Source organism: Bufo gargarizans, chromosome 4 (genome assembly GCF_014858855.1).
Source record: "Bufo gargarizans isolate SCDJY-AF-19 chromosome 4, ASM1485885v1, whole genome shotgun sequence".
NCBI classification, from domain to species: Eukaryota; Metazoa; Chordata; class Amphibia; order Anura; family Bufonidae; genus Bufo; species Bufo gargarizans.
Window position 1 is genome coordinate 415958295 of NC_058083.1, and position 19408 is coordinate 415977702.

At 41.8% G+C, this 19408-nt stretch overlaps 1 protein-coding gene across 1 annotated transcript in view; it reads left to right on the plus strand.

Moving 5' to 3' along the window:
* OPRM1 (opioid receptor mu 1) overlaps positions 1–19408 on the plus strand; it is a 173965-nt gene that overhangs the window by 123456 nt on the left and 31101 nt on the right. The window lies entirely within an intron of this gene.

The following is a 19408-nucleotide window of genomic DNA, read 5'->3' on the forward strand; positions in this document are numbered from 1 at the left end:
GGGGCAGACCCCCCCCCTGTTTTTAACTCATTGGTGGCCAGTGCGGCCACCCCCCCTCCCCCTGTAGTTAACTCATTGGTGGCCAGTGCGGCCGCCCCCCCCTCCCCCCCTGTAGTTAACTCATTGGTGGCCAGTTCGGCCGGCCCCCCCTCCCTCCCCTGTAGTTAACTCATTGGTGGCCAGTGGGCCCCCCTTCCTCCCCTGTAGTTAACTCATTGGTGGCCAGTGGGCCCCCCTCCCTCCCCTGTAGTTAACTCATTGGTAGTCAGCCCCCCCTCCCTCCCCTGTAGTTAACTCATTGGTGGCCATCCCCCCCTCCCTCCCCTCTAGTTAACTCATTGGTGTCCAGTGGGCCCCCCCTCCCTCCACTGTAGTTAACTCGTTGGTGGCCAGTGGGCCCTCTCCCCTCCCTCCCCCTCCTAATTAAAATCTCCCCCCCTATCATTGGTGGCAGTGGAGAGTACCGATCGGAGTCCCAGTTTAATCGCTGGGGCCACCGATCGGTAACCATGGCAACCGGGACGCTACTGCAGTCCCGGTTGCCATGGTTACTTAGCAATTTGTAGAAGCATCATACTTACCTGCGAGCAGCGATGTCTGTGTCCGGCCGGGAGCTCCTCCTACTGGTAAGTGACAGGTCTGTGCGGTGCATTGCCTAATGATCTGTCACTTACCAGTAGGAGGAGCTCCCGGCCGGACACAGACATCGCAGCTCGCAGGTAAGTATGATGCTTCTACAAATTGCTAAGTAACCATGGCAACCGGGACTGCAGTAGCGTCCCGGTTGCCATGGTTACCGATCAGAGCCCCAGCGATTAAACTGGGACTCCGATCGGTACTCTCCACTGCCACCAATGATAGTGAGGGGAGATTTTAATTAGGAGGGGGAGGGAGGGGAGAGGGCCCACTGGCCACCAACGAGTTAACTACAGCGGAGGGATGGGGGCCGCTGGACACCAATGAGTTAACTACAGGGAGGGAGGGGGGGCTGGCCACCAACAAGTTAACTACAGGGGAGGGAGGGGGGGCCCACTGGCTACCTACAAGTTAACTACAGGGGAGGGAGGGGGGGGCTGGCTACCAACCAGTTAACTACAGGGGAGGGAGGGGGGGGACCCACTGGCTACCAATAAGTTAACTACAGGGGAGGGAGGGGGGGGCCGGCCACACTGGCCACCAATGTGTTAACTACGGAGGGGGGGAGGGGGGTCTGCCCCCTGCTGCCTGGCAGCACCTGCCAGGCAGCAGGGGGCAGTCATGTACACAGTTATTTTAGTATATTCTAACCTGAAGTGTCCCCATCACCATGGGAACGCCTCTGTGTTAGAATATACTGTCGGATCTGAGTTTTCACGAAGTGAAAACTCAGCTCTGAAAAAGCTTTTATGCAGACGGATCTTCGGATCCGTCTGTATGAAAGTAACCTACGGCCACAGATCACGGACACGGAAGCCAATCTTGTGTGCATCCGTGTTCTTTCACGGACCAATTGACTTGAATGGGTCCGTGAACCGTTGTCCGTCCAAAAAATAGGACAGGTCATATTTTTTTGACGGACAGGATACACGGATCACGGTCTCGGCTGCAAAACGGTGCATTTTCCGATTTTTCCACGGACCCATTGAAAGTCAATGGGTCCGCGAAAAAAAACTGAAAACGGCACAATGGCCACGGATGCACACAACGGTCGTGTGCATGAGGCCTAATGCTGTATGGAGATCCGTCTTCGTACAGCAATAAAATGTATGGCCTCTGACGAGGCGAAGTCAGTTCTTTTATAAAACTTGGATCCGAATTTAGCTTTGGTTCTGAGGTACCAGTTGGAACCGAAGCCAAATTAGAAATTTTAAAATGGTTTCTCAGTTTAAAAATCAAATACCAAAGTTATTCACCGAATTCTCGAGAGCCTTCAGGAATAACTCACTTTTCCCACATTCCCACATTTTAATTCTGTATGGATCTCCGTATAGCATTAAACTGAAGTTTTGAGCATAGTGACTTTGGATCTAGGATCTGAAGCTGGCTTCACTCATCCCTACTTAGATCGTTTCATCTTTATTTTGACCAGGAGTGCCCAAACATTTGCATAGCTCTGTATGTACAGATTTAGTAGATCTGTGTTTGGCCTTAATCTAAGAAACAATGGAAGTATAAAACACAAAGATTAATAAATAGCAAAGAAAAGGGGGGTCAGTCAGCACATCCCAGTGCGCAGGTGCACGCTGCCATGGCTAAAAACACAAAGAAAAAAAACACAAGGCAACAGCACTCTGTAAACCAAATAAAGTACAATAATGCCATAGTAATAGAAAATGTTCTGGTGCTAATGCTACGCTTATTTAGTAAATTTGATTATATAATATTAATAAATAGAAATGAATATGCAAATGTCAAATGTTTCAAAATTCTCGAAACTATAAATAAATCAATGTCCTATATAAGTTATATAGCTACTACTAAGCTTGAACTAAATGAGATTTGTTGTTAATGCTGTGGGGTTCAGTCAGCACAACCCTGTATGCAGGTGCACATTGCTATGGCGAAATACACATACAAACGCAAAAACACAAATGCAATCGCACTCTGCAACCAGCACTCTGCCCTGCCTCTATGCTGGATGTTGAATGAGGCATTAGTGTACATTTTGGCCAAAGCATAATAAGCCACTCACCACGTCAAGGTCGCCTTAATGAGTGGTCCCTAACACTAGTTCTTACCTGTTATGGGCCATTTTTTTTCTTTTTTTTCTTTGTAGTATATAATGGAGGCGTGGCGATCTCCAGGCAGTCATGCACACCAGACCAGTTAGCGTGCCCTTGAGGCTGGTTTTATAGTCAGCATAAAACTGAGTCTGCTTTTATAGCGCCTACCAGTAGCCATTTGGCTCCAGAAGTATATAGTGGGCTCAGCATGCATGTTGGTACTTGCATCCCTGGATCCGATGGAAGCTGTTATGGCACCGGACGGGGTTAAAAGCAGAGTGTGCCTGGCGTGCATGCTGTGCTGTGGCTTATTACGCTCTCGCCAAAATGTACACTAATGCCTCATTCAACATCCAGTATAGAGGAAGGGCAGAGTGCTGGTTGCAGAGTGAGATTGCATTTGTGTTTTTGCGTTTGTTGTTAATGCTGTTTCTGTAAAGCATTAAAATGCATTGGCTCCGTGTAGACAAAGTTAATCTCGGCCAAAGTTGCGCAAGTCTTCAGTGAATTACTGTAAAATAGGAATCCAAAATGAGCTTTGGTACCGAGGTACCAGCCAGTACCAAAACCCACTTGGATTCCTATTTTAGAATGTTTTTAAATATGCAGATAGGAATATAGTAGTAATTCACTAAAGACATGCGCAACTTCGGCTGAAATGAATTTTGCCTACACTGAGCCAATATATTTTAATGCTGTATGAAAACAGCATTAACAACAACGATTTTTTTTTTTTTTTATTGACTTTGGATCTATGATCTGAAGCTCGAATTTGCTGCAACTTAGTTACTCCTACATGTTTTGTTATTTTCAGTTGTGCTTTTCAGTACAATCACATATTTTCATGTGTGAAATATCCAAGCTTTAAACAATATAGGCTTTAGGTTCATGGAAACCAGCTATTTAGATATCTTTCCAGGCAATATTTCCATTAGTGAAAACCACAAGCAATTTGACATCTGTACTTTTATTTTTAGCTACATCTGTGCTAATTATACGAGTATCTGTTAATGTTACAACACTAGCGTACATCCTATTAACCTTGTGGTAATGCAATGAGCACAAACCTCTTATATCATGTTATTTTTTTTTTCAAGTAAACCTTTAATGGCATAAAAACCCTCAGAAAATGACTATTGATTTCACCATGCAGAAGTGTAAGTGAAATGCTGTTCATAGTTATCTATATATTTTATAGCGTTATACTATAAAAATAGGCAGTTAGCAGTTGTAAAAATACTGTATTAATACAGAGGTATCATCTTTTATTGTAATAATAACTTGCATATATTCGAATATCGAATTTTTTTTGCGAATATCGGCACTTCACTAATTCGCAAATATTTCGAATATAGTGATATAAATTCGATATTTCGAATATTCTTTTTTTTTTGTTTTTGTTTTTAATTTTTTTTATTGCTATATTTTTTTCTTTCCCACTTCCCTAAAGTTGTTCTTACCTGTCCTTTGGATTCCTGGCTTCCTGGCTGCTCCAGTCAGTGCCCGTTGCCGCTTCTGCCGACTTCCGTGCTCATGGAGCATCCCCATCACCATAGGAACATCTCCATATACTAGAATGTACTGTCGGATTTGAGAATTACGTTGAAATCGCAATTCGATTATTTCAAGTTATAATAATCGAATTTCGATTTTAACTTAAAGGCTACTCTCCTATTGAAATAGCAATGCGATTAATTCAAGTTATAATAATCGAATTTCGATTTTAACTTAGCACTGCTATATTCCATATTCGTTAATTCTAGCCTAATATGGAATATAGCAGTGCTAAGTTAAAATCGAAATTCGATTATTATAACTTGAATTAATCGAATTGCGATTTCAACTTGGACCTGGTTTACTATGGTTGGCTTGGTAGAATTAGCGAATATGACGAATATATTCGTTATATTCCACAAAACGAAGATAACGAAGTATTCTGCATCTTCGTTTTAGCTACCTATTCGTCAACTTCGCTAATTCTAGCAATCATATAGGAAAGTTTACTATAGAGACAGCTAAGTTTAATTCACTATGCGATTATATGACTGCTTTAAAAAAAAAAAAAAATAGAATAATTATAATACCTGATAATTATTATAATTATTCTATTTATAAAAAAAAGCAAAGCAATATAATCGCATAGCGAATTAAAGTTAGCTGTCTCTATAGTAAACTTTCCTATATGATTGCTAGAATTAGCGAAGTTGATGAATAGGTAGCTAAAACGAAGATGCAGAATACTTCGTTATCTTTGTTTTGTGGAATATGACAAATACATTCGTTATATTCGTTTTGTGGAATACGATGAATACATTCGTCATATTCGCTAATTCTACCAAGCCAACCATAGTAAACCAGGTCCAAGTTGAAATCGCAATTCGATTAATTCAAGTTATAATAATCAAATTTCGATTTTAACTTAGCACTGCTATATTCCATATTAGGCTAGAATTAACGAATATGGAATATAGCAGTGCTAAGCTAAAATCGAAATTCGATTATTATAACTTGAATTAATCGCATTGCTTTTTCAATAGGAGAGTAGCCTTTAAGTTAAAATCGAAATTCGATTATTATAAGGCTACTTTCACACTAGCGTTCGGCTGTCCGCTCGTGAGCTCCGTTTGAAGGGGCTCACGAGCGGACCCGAACGCTTCCGTCCAGCCCTGATGCAGTCTGAATGGATGCGGATCCGCTCAGACTGCATCAGTCTGGCGGCGTTCAGCCTCCGCTCCGCTCAGCAGGCTTGCAGCGTTCGGGTGTCCGCCTGGCCGTGCGGAGGCGTGCGGATCCGTCCAGACTTACAATATAAGTCAATGGGGATGGATCCGTTTGAAGATGCCACAATATGGCTCAATCTTCAAGCGGATCCGTCCCCCATTGACTTTCAATGTAAAAGTCTAGACGGATCCGCTCAGGCTAATTTCACACTTAGCTTTTTTTTGCCAATATAATGCAGACGGATCCGTTCTGAACGGAGCCTCCGTCTGCATTATTATGATCGGATCCGTTCAGAATGGATCCGATCGAACGCTAGTGTGAAAGTAGCCTAACTTGAATTAATCGCATTGCTATTTCAATAGGAGAGTAGCCTTTAAGTTACAATCGCAATACGCGATTATTTAAATCGCATATTAATCTCGATAACAAGAATAATGACGAAAATTCGTTTTCGACGAATATAAAACGAATATTCTATCGAATATTCACGAATTTTGTCGAAATAGAATATGGCACCTGCCGCTCATCACTAGTAAAGAATCAATTTTGCCGTAAATGGCGGTAAAAAACAACAACAACATACTCATCTATAGTGATGGACGAACATTGGCCAGGACGTTTCGTGATCGAAAACACGTGTTCGCGATCAAATGTAAGCGAACCTAAAAAACCATCAGGTCATATTTGTAGCCACCAAATACTTACTAGAAGTGCACAAATAGTCCCACAACATGGACAGTGACATACCAGAAGAGGATCAATGGCAACAATTCCCACCAAAAATATGTATTTTAATCAGGGGCAATTTTTATGCATCTTAAAGGGAAACTCACAAAAATGTGTCCTGCTGGAGCCTAGAAATTTTTTATTTTAGGCCACGGGAGTAGGCATTCACCTGACAGAAAAGAACTTGTGATTATGTGGCTCGCAGTACATTTGGCGGTCACTGGATAAAAATGTAACAGTAGGCCACTGGAGTAGAGGCACCAAACATTAGGCATTCACCTGACAGAAAAGAACTTGTGAATATGTGGCTGGAGGTACATTAGACAGTCATTGGATAAAATTTTTACTGTAGGTCCGTATAGGCCCCAAAAGTTAGGCATTAACCTGGCAAAAAACAATTTGGGAATTGACTATGTGGCTGGAGGTACATTAGATGGTCACTGGATAAAAATCAGTAGAGGCCCCAAAAATTAGGCATTCACCTGACAGAAAAGGCCTTTTATGCCGCTGTATATAAATAAGACAAGGACCATTGTTTTGGGTAGCGGCACATATGTGTTGGCTGGCATGAGGAAATTCATTTTCACGTGGTTGTCACAGGTGTTGAATTCTTCCGAGATCAATGCCTTATTCATTTTTAGAAATGTGAGGTAGTCCACACTGTCATGAGCTAGGCGAATGCGCTTATCGGTCACAATCCCCCCTGCTGCGCTAAACGTCCTATCAGACAGGACACTCGAGATAGATAAATAGATAAATTTGCAGTCTGCTTTTTGCCTCCTGTGCACTGCGTGTTCTGCCTGCTTCTCCTCCTTCTCCTCCCTATCTGCTGCTCCGTCCCTCCCTCTGAACTCCCCTTCTCTTCCTATTTTGTGGGCACCCACGTGACGTTCATCGACATGTCATCATCGTCACCTTCAACACCACTGAAATGAGAGATCTTGGAGTAGGCAGCAACAGCGGGGACCACCCTCCTTGGCTCATCTGGGTCCTGTCGTCAGACCGCTGGGTGGCGGCCGTTGCTACCTCCTCTGCCTCATCCGATGTCAAGAATGGCTGCTCATTGGTAAGGTCTGGGAAAGGATGGGAGAATAATTCCTCTGATTCGAGTGGCGGGGCTGTGGTGGTGGTGGTGTCTTTGGGAATGCACACAGCAGAGACTGAGGAGGGTGCAGAAGTGGAAGGCTGAGTGAGCCACTGAACCAACTCTGGTGCATCCTTTGACGTAATCGCACGCACCTTCTCCAACTTCCCACTTAGGCTCCAGCCTGGTGCACTTGCCCGACCCCTACCACCCCTGCGGTACGGCCTGCCTTTCATTTTCAAAATTACCCTGTGCCAAAGTCCCTAGAGAAGAGCAGTATTTGTGGAAGCAGGTATATCGCAGGCCTTAATCAGTATTTGGGGGTAACAGGTATATCAATTCCCTTGATCACTATTTTGTGGAAGCAGGTGTATCAAAGGCCTCAATCAATATTTGGTGAAAGCAGGTATATCGCACCCCTCAATCAGTAATTTGTGGATGCAGGTATATTAAACCCCTTAATAAGTATTTTGTGGAAGTAGGTATATCGCACCCTTCAATCAGTATTTTGTGAAAGCAGGTATATAGAACCCCATAATAAATATTTGGTGGAAGCAGGTATATCGCACCCTTCAATCAGTATTTTGTGGAAACAAGTATATAGAATCCCTTAATCAATATTTTGTGGAAGCAGGTATATCAAACCCCTTAATCACTATTTTGTGGACGCAGGTATATTGCACCCCTCAATCAGTACTTTGTGGAAGCAGGTATATCGCAGGCCTCAACCAGTATTTGGTGGAAGCAGGCATATCAATCCTGGTAATCAGTATTTTGTGGAAGCAGGTGTATCGCAGGACTCAATCAATATTTGGTGGAAGCCGGTATATCAATCTCCTTAATCAGTATTTTGTGGAAGCAGGTACATAGAACCCCTAATCAATATTTTGTGGAAGCAGGTATATTGCACCCCTCAATCAGTATTTTGTGGAAGCAGGTATATCAAACCCCTTAATCAGTGTTTTGTGGAAGTAGGTATATCACACCCCTCAATCAGTATTTTGTGGAAGCAGGTATATAGAACCCCTTAATAAATATTTGGTGGAAGCAGGTAAATCGCACCCCTCAATCTGTATTTTGTGGAAGCAGGTATATTAAACCCCTTAATCAGTATTTTGTGGAAGCAGGTATATTGTACCCCTCAATTAGTATTTTGCAGAAACAGGTATATAGAACCCCATAATCAATATTTGGTGGAAGCAGGTATATCACATCTCTCAATCAGTATTTTGTGGAAATCAGGTGTATCGCAGGCCTCAATCAGTATTTTGTGGAAATCAGGTGTATCGCAGGCCTCAATCAGTATTTGGTGGAACGCTGGTATATCAAACCCCTTAATCAGTATTTGTGGAAGCAGGTATATCCTACCCCTCAATCAGTATTTGTGGAAGCATATATATAAACCCCATAATCAATATTTGGTGGAAATGGGTATGTCGCACCCCTCAATCAGTATTTTGTGGAAACAGGTATATCGCACCCCTCAATCAGTATTTTGTGGAAGCAGGTGTATCGCAGGCCTCAATCAATATTTGGTGGAAGCTGGTTATATAAATTCCGTTAATCAGTATTTTGTTGAAGTAGGTATATAGAACCCCTTAAATAATATTTGGTGAAAGCTGGTATATCAAACCCCATAATCAGTATTTTGTGAAAGCAGGTATATCAAACCCCTTTAATCAGTATTTTGTGGAAGCAGGTATATTGCACCCCTCAATTAGTATTTTGTGGCAGCAGGTATATCAAACCCCTTAATCTGTATTTTGTGGAAGCAGGTATGTCAATCCCCTTAATTAGTTTTTTGTGGGAGCAGGTGTATAGCGGGCCTCAATCAATATTTGTTGGAAGCAGGTATATAGCACCCCTCAATCAGTATTTTGTGGAAACAGGTATATAGAACTCCTTAATTAATATTTTGTAGAAGCAGGTATATTGCACCCCTCAATCAGTATTTTGCAGAAGTAGTTGTTTCGTAGGCCTCAATCAGTATTTGGTGGAAGCTGGTATATCAAACCCCTCAATCAGTATTTTGTGGAAGCAGTTATATCAAAACCCTTAATTAGTATTTTGGTGGAAGCAGGTATATTGCACCCCTCACTCTGGATTTTGTGGAAGCAGGAATATCAAACCCCTTAATCAGTATTTTGTGAAAGCAGGTTTATTGCACCCCTCAATCAGTATTTTGTGGAAACAGGTATATAAAACCCCTTAATCAATATTTGGTGGAAGCAGATATATCACACACCTCAATTAGTATTTTGTGGAAGCAGGTATATTGAAGGCCTCAATTAATATTTGGTGGAAGCAGGTATATTGCACCCCTCAATCAGTATTTTGTGGAAGCAGGTATATCGCACCCCTCAATCAATATTTGGTGGAAGCAGGTTATATCCATTCTGTTAATCAGTATTTTGTTGATGTAGGTATACAGAACCCCTTAATTAATATTTGGTGAAAGCTGGTATAACAAACCCCATAATCAGTATTTTGTGAAAGCAGGTATATCAAACCCCTTTAATCAGTATTTTGTGGAAGCAGGTATATTGCACCCCTCAATTAGTATTTTGTGGCAGTAGGTATATCAAACCCCTTAATCTGTATTTTGTGGAAGCAGGTGTATCGCAGGCCTAAATCAATATTTGGTGGAAGCAGGTCTGTCAATCACCTTGATTAGTATTTTGTGGGAGCAGGTATATAGCACCCCTCAATCAGTATTTTGTGGAAACAGGTATATAAAACTCCTTAATCAATATTTGGTAGAAACAGGTATATTGCACCCCTCAATCAGTATTTTGTGGAAGCAGTTGTATCGTAGGCCTCAATCAGTATTTGGTGGAAGCTGGTATATCAAACCCCTCAATCAGTATTTTGTGAAACATTTATATCAAAACCCTTAATTAGTATTTTGGTGGAACCAGGTATAATGCACCCCTTACTCAGGATTTTATGGAAGCAGGAATATCAAACCCCTTAATCAGTATTTTGTGGAAGCAGGTATATTGCACCCCTCAATCAGTATTTGTGGAAACAGGTATATAGAACCCCTTAATCAATATTTAGTGGAAGCAGATATATCACACACCTCAATCGGTATTTTGTGGAAGCAGGTATATCGCAGGCCTCAAACAATATTTGGTGGAAGCAGGTATATTGCACCCCTCAATCAGTATTTTGTGGAAGCAGGTATATATATCACACCCATTGCAAATAGTTGTTCAAATAGCGCTTGTCCCTCTATATACCTGCGGTTTCGCAGCAGAGCCGCACACAACTTCTGCACAATACAAATGCACTATATACGTTCTATGTATATTATATGTATATCATAAGTATTATAAGTATATTATAGGTATATCAAACCCCTCAATCAGTATTTTTGGGGCAACAGGTATTTCACACCAATTGCTATTAGTCATCCCAATATCGTTTGCCACTCTATATAGCTGCGGAATCGCAGCAGAACTGCACACAACTGCTGCACAATAATATACTTTCTATGTTAGAAAGTATATTATAAGTATATAACACCCCTCAGTATATCACACCTATCGATAGCACACTTATACCAGTCCTTAAAAGGATGTTTGTGGCCCTATTAGCTAGCATTTGGTGTCCCTAACAGCCTGTCCTTGCTCCACAAAGCAACCTCTCCCTACACTGGCAAAACACAGAATGTAAAATGGCTGCCAGATTGGGTTCTGTTATATGGCGGGGCTGTGTCCGTGTGCTGAAACGTCTTAATTGGCTGTCCTGTCCCACTTGATGTGTGTGTAATGGGTCAAAGTTTTGCACAATGCAAAATAATATGGCGCCAGCGGACATCACCATATGTTCGCATGTTCAGCGAATCGCGAACGTGCAAAGTTCGCAGCAAAAAGACTGCCGGGTGAACTGCAAGGCCATCTCTACTCATCTAATCCATTTGAACATGGAGAGGCCATCAAGGCCATCTTGATTGAAGAAAATGCTCCAAATCTCGAGCGCTGACATGTGACGTCACCACATCATCATCGTTTTCTTCAATCAAGATGGCTGCGGCTGCCTCTACATGATCAAATGGATGAGGTGAGTATGTTTTTTTTAACCCCTTATTAAACCCCGAAATACCTTAATGTGACTCTCAGATGCCACAATCAGCATTGAATGCGGCATCTGAGGTGCTCAATGATCGTTGAATGCAGCATCCGAGGGGGTTCAATGATGGGAGGCGGTGCAATCGCTGTGCTTCGTAACAAATCCGAATTTGTTGTTGAAGTTCAGAGAAGCAGCCGAATCGAATTTTTGATAACTTTGCTCATCACTTGTTATAATGTTTACAGCTTGCAATTTCATAAGAACTTGTCCTATAGACAATTACCAAGCAGTTGGTACAAGTTCCACCTGGTGCGGGAGCCTCCCTGCTGTATCCCATCTGCAGTAGGACAAAAAGATTATTAAGCCCCTCTTCCACGAATAAGCATTCAGTCTCTAGTTTTTTCTAGGTTTTTATTTTTACAGGACAAGCTGTTGGAATACTTATGCCTTTTGATAATTTCCTATTCTACTTTACGGAAGGCAGATTGAACAAAACACAGCAACTTTTGAATAGCTACTCTTTTCATAGCATATAGTATTATTGACTTGCAGGTAGATACAATTATAGTGATACCAAATTTCAATAGTTTTTCAAATATTATCATTTTTGTGCAAAAAAATTACTTTTAAAATTCTGTGGGTCAAGATATCAAATATATAGTTTTTATGTTTTAGCAATTATGTACAAAAAAACTGTCACTTAAAAAATGTTATTTTTCTATATTCTGGAAGCAATAGTAGACTTTTGTACTAGGCAGACCTAGAGTCCATTGCTAGCCCTATGGCTACCATAACAATCATCAGCACACCTCAGTTACATCACATGACAGAGTGACTGAGCTTCCTCACTTCCTCAACCAACTATTGACAGTTACATAATTTTGAACATAGGAGTTTGTTGCATTAGTTGATTGCAATAAAATGCACATACTATGATTTCTACCTTTGTCAAGAAGAGTTTTTCTGTCAGAAACCAGCAGAAATTGGCTGCATTTAAAAAAATATAATAAAAAAATACTGTATTATACAGGCCCTGAATAAATTTCTATTAGAGTTAAGATTTAAGGTTATGAAATTTACACTGGTCCTCCCAAAAAAAATTAATGTTGATACTTGAGGAAGCAAGGTATTTACAGATTCATGAATTACAGATACAGAAGAGCTAAATATATCAAGTTTGTATGCCACAATAGGTAAAGTCCTATGTAACATAGCAGATACAGCAGGATGAGTTGACAAACTCAGTTCCACTACATCAGCATACTGTTCGGTGTTTTTTGTATTATATTTGGATTGACAAAAAAAAAGTCTAATTGTAATTACAAAAATAATTGTGAGTAATATAGCACTCTGTTCCACGCTAATGTTAGTAGACATTGATTTTTTTATTCAAGCTAATGGAGAATAATTGCTAAATACGAAGATCCATTTTGACTTGATTTAATGGATTGATTTCCCAATAGCAATCTTGTATCATTCAACAATTAATGATAGGAACGTGTCTAAGTTTCTCAGTTGTTTGCTTCAAATCTTAGGAACACAACAATTGGCATAGAAATACATGTGTTATATAGTAACATAGTATATAAGACCGAAAAATACATTTGTGCATCCAGTTCGGCCTGTTATCCTGCAAGTTGATTCAGAGGAAGGCAAAAAAAAATGTAGAAGCCAATTTTCCCCACTTAAGGGGAAAAAAAATTCCTTCCCGACTCCAGTCAGGCAATCAGAATAACTCCCTGGATCAACGACCCCTCTCTAGTAGCTATAGCCTGTAATATTATTACGCTCCAGAAATACATCCAGGCCCCTCTTGAATTCCTTTATTGTACTCACCATCACCACCTCCTCAGGCAGAGAGTTCCATAGTCTCACTGCTCTTACTGTAAGGAATCCTCTTCTATGTTTGTGTACAAACCTTCTTTCCTCCATACCTTTGTCACAGTCACAGTCCTGGGGATAAATAGATGATGGTAGAGATCTCTGTACTGACCCCTGATATATTTATACATAGCAGTAATCAAAGCAAAAGGTGGCTACTTTGAAGAACCTAGAATATGACATATTTTCAGTTGTTTCACACTTTTTTGTTATGTATATAATTCCACATGTGTTAATTCATAGTTTTGAAGCCTTCAGTGTGAATCTACAATTTTCATAGTCATGAAAATAAAGAAAACTCTTTGAATGAGAAGGTGTGTCCAAACTTTTGGTCTGTACTGTATTTCTACCCACAATAACTCCACATGTTCATGTCCCTCACTTATATCTTTTTGGACTTGCGGCTTTAGACAAGGCTTTACATATATGCAGACTCCTCCCCCTCTCCGGTTTTGGTGATCCTTTCTAAACAAACTGTAACCCTGTGTGTTAATCACCCAGTCATAGCTATCATCCATCCATGTCTCAGTTATTCTCACTATGTCATAGTCTCCTCACACATCACTATTTCCAGTTCCACAGTTTTATTAGTCAGGCTTCTGGCATTAGTATTAATACAATTAAGGGGTTTATGTATATTTTCTACCCTACACTTTTCCTTCTGAGCTGTTCTAGTTCTTCCTTCCTTCCATTCTTCCCCCAGTGCCATTACCTTGCCCACAGTCTCTATCTGCACTATCTTTCCATCCTATAACGTAATTACCCTCCCCCAGTCCCTAGTTTAAACACTCTTCCAACCTTTTAGCCATCTTCTCCCCCAACACAGCTGCCCCTTCCCCATTGAGGTGCAGCCCATTCCTACGATAGAGCCTGTAGCCAACAGAGAAGTTGTCCCAGTTCTCCAGGAACCCAAACCCCTCCTTCCTACACCTGTTCTTGAGCCACTTGTTAACCTCCCTAATCTCCAGATGCCTTTCTTGTGTGGCTCGTGGTATCGGTAGTATTTCGGAAAATACTACCTTTGAAGTCCTTGCCCTTAGCTTTTGACCTAAAATCATTTTTAAGGACGCTCCACCTACCTCTAACTTTGTCATTGGTCCCGATATGAACCATGACTGCTGGATCTTCTCCAGCCCCTCCTAGTAATCTGTCAACCCGATCCGCGATGTGTTGAACTTAAGGCAGACAACACACCGTTTGCTGATCCCTCTCTTTGTGACAGATCGCCCTATCTGTACCCCTAATAATTTAGTCTCCCACTACCAGCACCTGTTTGGCCTGCCCTGCTCTCCTGGTCCCCTGCTTACTGGAGCTGACATTTCCCTGACTGGCAGATGAAGTGTCTGGCTTCAGTAGTGCTCTCCCTGAACTGACATCACCCTCATCTGCCAACCTTGCAAACTTGTTGGGTGTGTCAGATCAGGGCTAGCCTCCCTGGCACTCTTCCCTCTATGCCACTTTCTAGCTGTTACCCAGCTAGCTACCTCACTTTCCTGAGCCTCCTTGCTACCACCCTCCCCACATCTACCCCAGAGAGTGCTTGCTCAGTGAGCAGCAAACTCTTTTTCCAAATTGTCAACATTACTCAGCGTTGAAATTTTCCTGTTTAGATACAGTATAGTAGAGAGAGAGTGCCTGACCATCTAATGAGCACTCGAGTCTCTCCACTATTATCTGTTGGGGAGAAAGTTCCATCTGGTGACCAACCACTCCCCTCTCAAGTGAATGAGCCAGGCCAAACAGAGGAATTCTCAGGTCACCAGATGGTCCTTGTCATTACAGAACTTCAAGTTCTCAGTGGAACACAGGGCAGACCGCTTACAGGGAAATGCGGATACCCTCTCCCAGGTACCCTGTCTGGCAAGTGTTAACCCCCTCAGGCTTGAACAAAGGGGGAGGTATGCAGGAAGGTGCAGTGATCTGTCATTGATGGAAGATATGCATCACTGAGGTTCCTGGCCTCTGTGAAGTAAGAGCCGGTATATTCAGGTGTCAGCGGCAGCTAATGCTAATTGACACTTTGCTATTTTAGTATGGCTGTATAGCTGATCCGGGATGGCTCTTACTGGGAGTAAAATATGAAGAGGTGTGAGGCGGCACTGCTATAAACCTAATCAAGGTGTGGGGCGGTGTACTGTGAAACCCAGTCAATTGTAGCAATAAACAGTGGTTCTCTGCTATGAATGAAAGGGAGTCAAAGCAGACCAAGGTACAATCCAAATTTAAGAAGTAATAGCGGCACTCACCAGTTGCAGTAACATCACTTCTTTATTTCACTTGAATCGCTCTTACTGGGGGTAGCGAAAGTGATGGGTGGGTGACTACTCCCCACAATTCAGGCTGGGTCTTGACTTGCCTATAAAAAACCCAGCCAGCAGTGTTAGCTGTGAGTGGATTACTCCTCTCTGACAGTGGAGCTCTGTCAGTCTCTGTGTTGGGACCTGGATTAAGGCCTGCTAACTTGTTTGTATGAAAACAGGTGGATTTGGCTTTGTCTAAGGACTTCTTCTTTGCCGTATGATGTGAACGAACACCAGAATCACAAGGTGACTCTTTTCCTTGAAGCAGACTCTTTGTTTTGTAATTTACCTAATGTGTGAATAAACACTGAACTGTTTAATTCAAAAACGTTGTTGTTGCCTCTGTACTGCATCCGCTAACCTGCCTTTCAAGGCAAATCCCCACAATACTCACTGCACTGTTGCAGTTATTTCTGGTAAAAGCGTATAGGGGTGTATTACAGTAAAAAAAAGAAAAATATATTCTCAGTGCATTTCTGCAGTTAATTCTGGTGAAAGCGTATAGTGGCCTATTTCAGTTCAGTAAGAAAAATATATGCTCAGTTCACTTCTTCAGTTATTTCTGTTGAAAGCGTATAGGGGAGTATTACAGTGCAAAAAAAATATATATATACACATTTCACTGGTGCATTTATTTGTGGCAAAAGCGTTCAGTGGCCTATTTTAGTACAGAAAGAAAAATATATACGCAAATCACTGGTGTATTTATTTCTGTTTAAAGCGTATACTGGCCTTTTTCAGTACAAAAAGAAAAATATATTCTCAGTTCACGTCGGTGGCGGTTATATGTGTTTAAAGCGTTTAGTGGCTTAGTTCAGTACAAACAGAAAAATGCATTCTCAGTTCACGTTGGCGGCGGTTATGTGTTGAAAGCGTTTAGTGGCCTGTTTCAGTAGAAACAGAAAAATACATTCTCAGTTCACGTTGGCGGTTATATGTGTTGAAAGCATGGCTGGGATTCAGCAGGGTGGCAGCAGTGGGATGTCGAGAGCCAAACATGCCTGGGGCAGAGCACCTGCTTTGCAGCAGCCTACCTACCCTGGAAGTAGCAGGGGTTCACTGAGGTAGCGGCAGTAGCAGTCAGTCAGTGCGGCAGTTATATGTGGTAAAATCTTTTTTGAAGTATTTTGATCGAAAAACTAATTTTATTAAGTCGCCAGCGCTGCGGTTATATGCGGTTTAATCTCCATGATGTCTCCATTAAAAATCTGCAGCGTGGGGGTCCCGTGTGGCTTTTATACAGTTGGAAAATAATCTTTCAGCGGAGCGAATAGACCGGATGACCGGGACGCTCCATGACCTTCCCAGGAGCTGCTGTCGGGAACAGCGGTTCATTTCTGAGACATCCGTATAGTGCGGGTGGAATCCGAAGACCCTTTCCATCTTCGTTCTCCTATATATGTGGTAAAATCTTTATTGAAGTATTTTGATGGAAAAATAAACTTTATTCAGTGTTCAGCGCTGCACCTATATGCGTTAAAATCTTTTGTGACTTACTTTGTTGTAAAAAAATTTTTTTAAAAATCAGAATTAAGCGCTGCACTTATATGCAGTAAAATCTTTTGTAACTAATTTCGTTGGGGAAAATTTTTTATTCAGGGTTAAGCGCTGCACTTAGAGGCAGTAAAATCTTTTGTACCTTATTTTGCTGGAAAATAAATTGTATTCAGGGTTAAGCGCTGCACTTATATGCGGTAAAATCTTTTGTAAATTATTTTGGAGGAAAAACAAATTTCAACCTCCTCCATTAACTCCATCCTCTGTTCATTCTCATCCTCTACACATATACTGACTTGACACCCCCCAGCTATATATATATTAAGTGGTGCCAGCACCACCTAGAGGAGAAAAAAGTTAAATAACACTGCCAGCCTGTTAAAGGGAATTACAGCATGATACCACAATACATTTCATATGACATTTAGCAACAGTTTACAGTGCCCACATATAGCACATAGTGGGACACTGCATCAAGATGAATCAGGCATGGCTCAGCCAGGATTTCCACACACCAATGCCTGATGCATCAGACTAGATCACCCATGGTGCCACACCAACAATTTGACAAAAGAGACCGGTTTCTTCTGGCTACCTGCCTCAGCTACTATTCTGATGCTGCAACCTGCCTGATGCAACACATCTGATACCAAGTGCTCCTTCTTGCATCCACCTTCATCAGCGGGTACTGGTATTGCCACCAACCGTCCCACTCTGTTACCAGGTCACTTTGTAGTCTCCTCATGCAGTCTGTTGTCAGACCGCTGGGTGGCGGCCGTTGCTACATCCTCTTCCTCATCCGATGCCAAGAATGGCTGCGCATTGGTAAGGTCTGGGAATGGATGGGAAAATAATTCCTCTGACTCAAGTGGAGGGACTGTGGTGGTGTTTTTTGTTGGTGCACACAGCAGAGACTGAGGAGGGTGCTGATACAGAGGATGAGGGGGGTGCAGAAGCAGAAGGCTGAGTAAGCCACTCAACCACCTCTGGTGCGTCCTTTGACGTAATCGCACGCACCTTCTTCAACTTCCCACTTAGGCTCCGCCCTGGTGCACCTGCCCGACCCCTAACACCCCTGCGGAATGGCCTGCCTCTTCCTCTGCCTGTCATTTTCAAAATGACCATGTGACAAAGTCCCTATAGAAGAGCAGTATTTGTGAAAGCAGGTATATATAATCCCTTAATGATTATTTGCTGGAAGCAGGTATATCGCACCCGTTGCAATGAGTTATTCCAATAGCGTTTGTCCCTCTATATAGTTGCGGTATAGCAGCAGAACTGCACACAACTGATGCACAGTACAAATGCACTATATAGAAAGTATATTATAGGTATATCACACCCCTGCCTCAATCAGTTTTTTGTGGGGCAACTGGTATATCACACCCGTTGCAATTAGTTGTTCCAATAGCATTTGTCCCTCTATATAGCTGCGGTATTGCAGCAGAACCGCACACAACTGCTGCACAGTACAAATGCACTATAATATACTTTCTATGTTAGAAAGTATATTATAAGTATATCACACCCCTTAGTATGTCACACCTATTGATAGCACACCTATACCAGTCCTTAAAAGGACTTTTGTGGCCCTATTAGATAGCGTTTGGTGTCCTTAACTGCCTGTCCCTGCTCCACAAAGCAACCTCTCCCTACACTGACAAAATACAGAATGTAAAATGGCAGTCAATCGGGTTCTGCTATAGGATGGTGGTGTGTCCATGTGAATCTTAATTGGCTGTCCTGTCCCACCTGATGGATGTGTCATGGGTCAAAGTTCGGTGAAATGCAAAGGAATATGGCGCGCGCAAACATAGTCATATTTCAGCGGATCGCGAACGCTCAAAGTTCCCCGCAAACTGACCCACAAGGCCATCACTAGCTGTAATATGGCAACCTAATTCTATCAATAGTGCTGAATAGAGATATAGCATTTAGTGGGAGATTTATCAAACTGGTGTAAAGTAGAACTGACTTAGTTGCCCTTATAAACCAATCAGATTCCCCCTTTCATTTTCCATAGGAGCTGTGGAACCTGATTGGTTGCTATGGGCAAGTAAGCCAATTCTACTTTACACCAGTTTGATAAATCTTCCCCTTAGTTCTTAAATCGTCTTTTCAGTTCTTAAAGAGAACCTGTCACCACAAAATGCATTGCGATTGCAGATTGATAGATAGTTTTGTGTGAAAAGAATCAGCAAAACTTGTAGTTTATACAAATAAATCTCTGCTCTGTATTAAGTTTTTCTACACAAGGGCCATCTTATCAGTGACTGACATTCATCTATTTTTACTCATAGTACTATCAAAAGACAGCCCCAGTGACCAACTAAGCTCAGAAAGAGCAGTGATTTATGTAGGCTTATAAATTACAGGTTTTGCCATAATATTTTCCCACCAAACTATGGGGGTCATTTATTAAG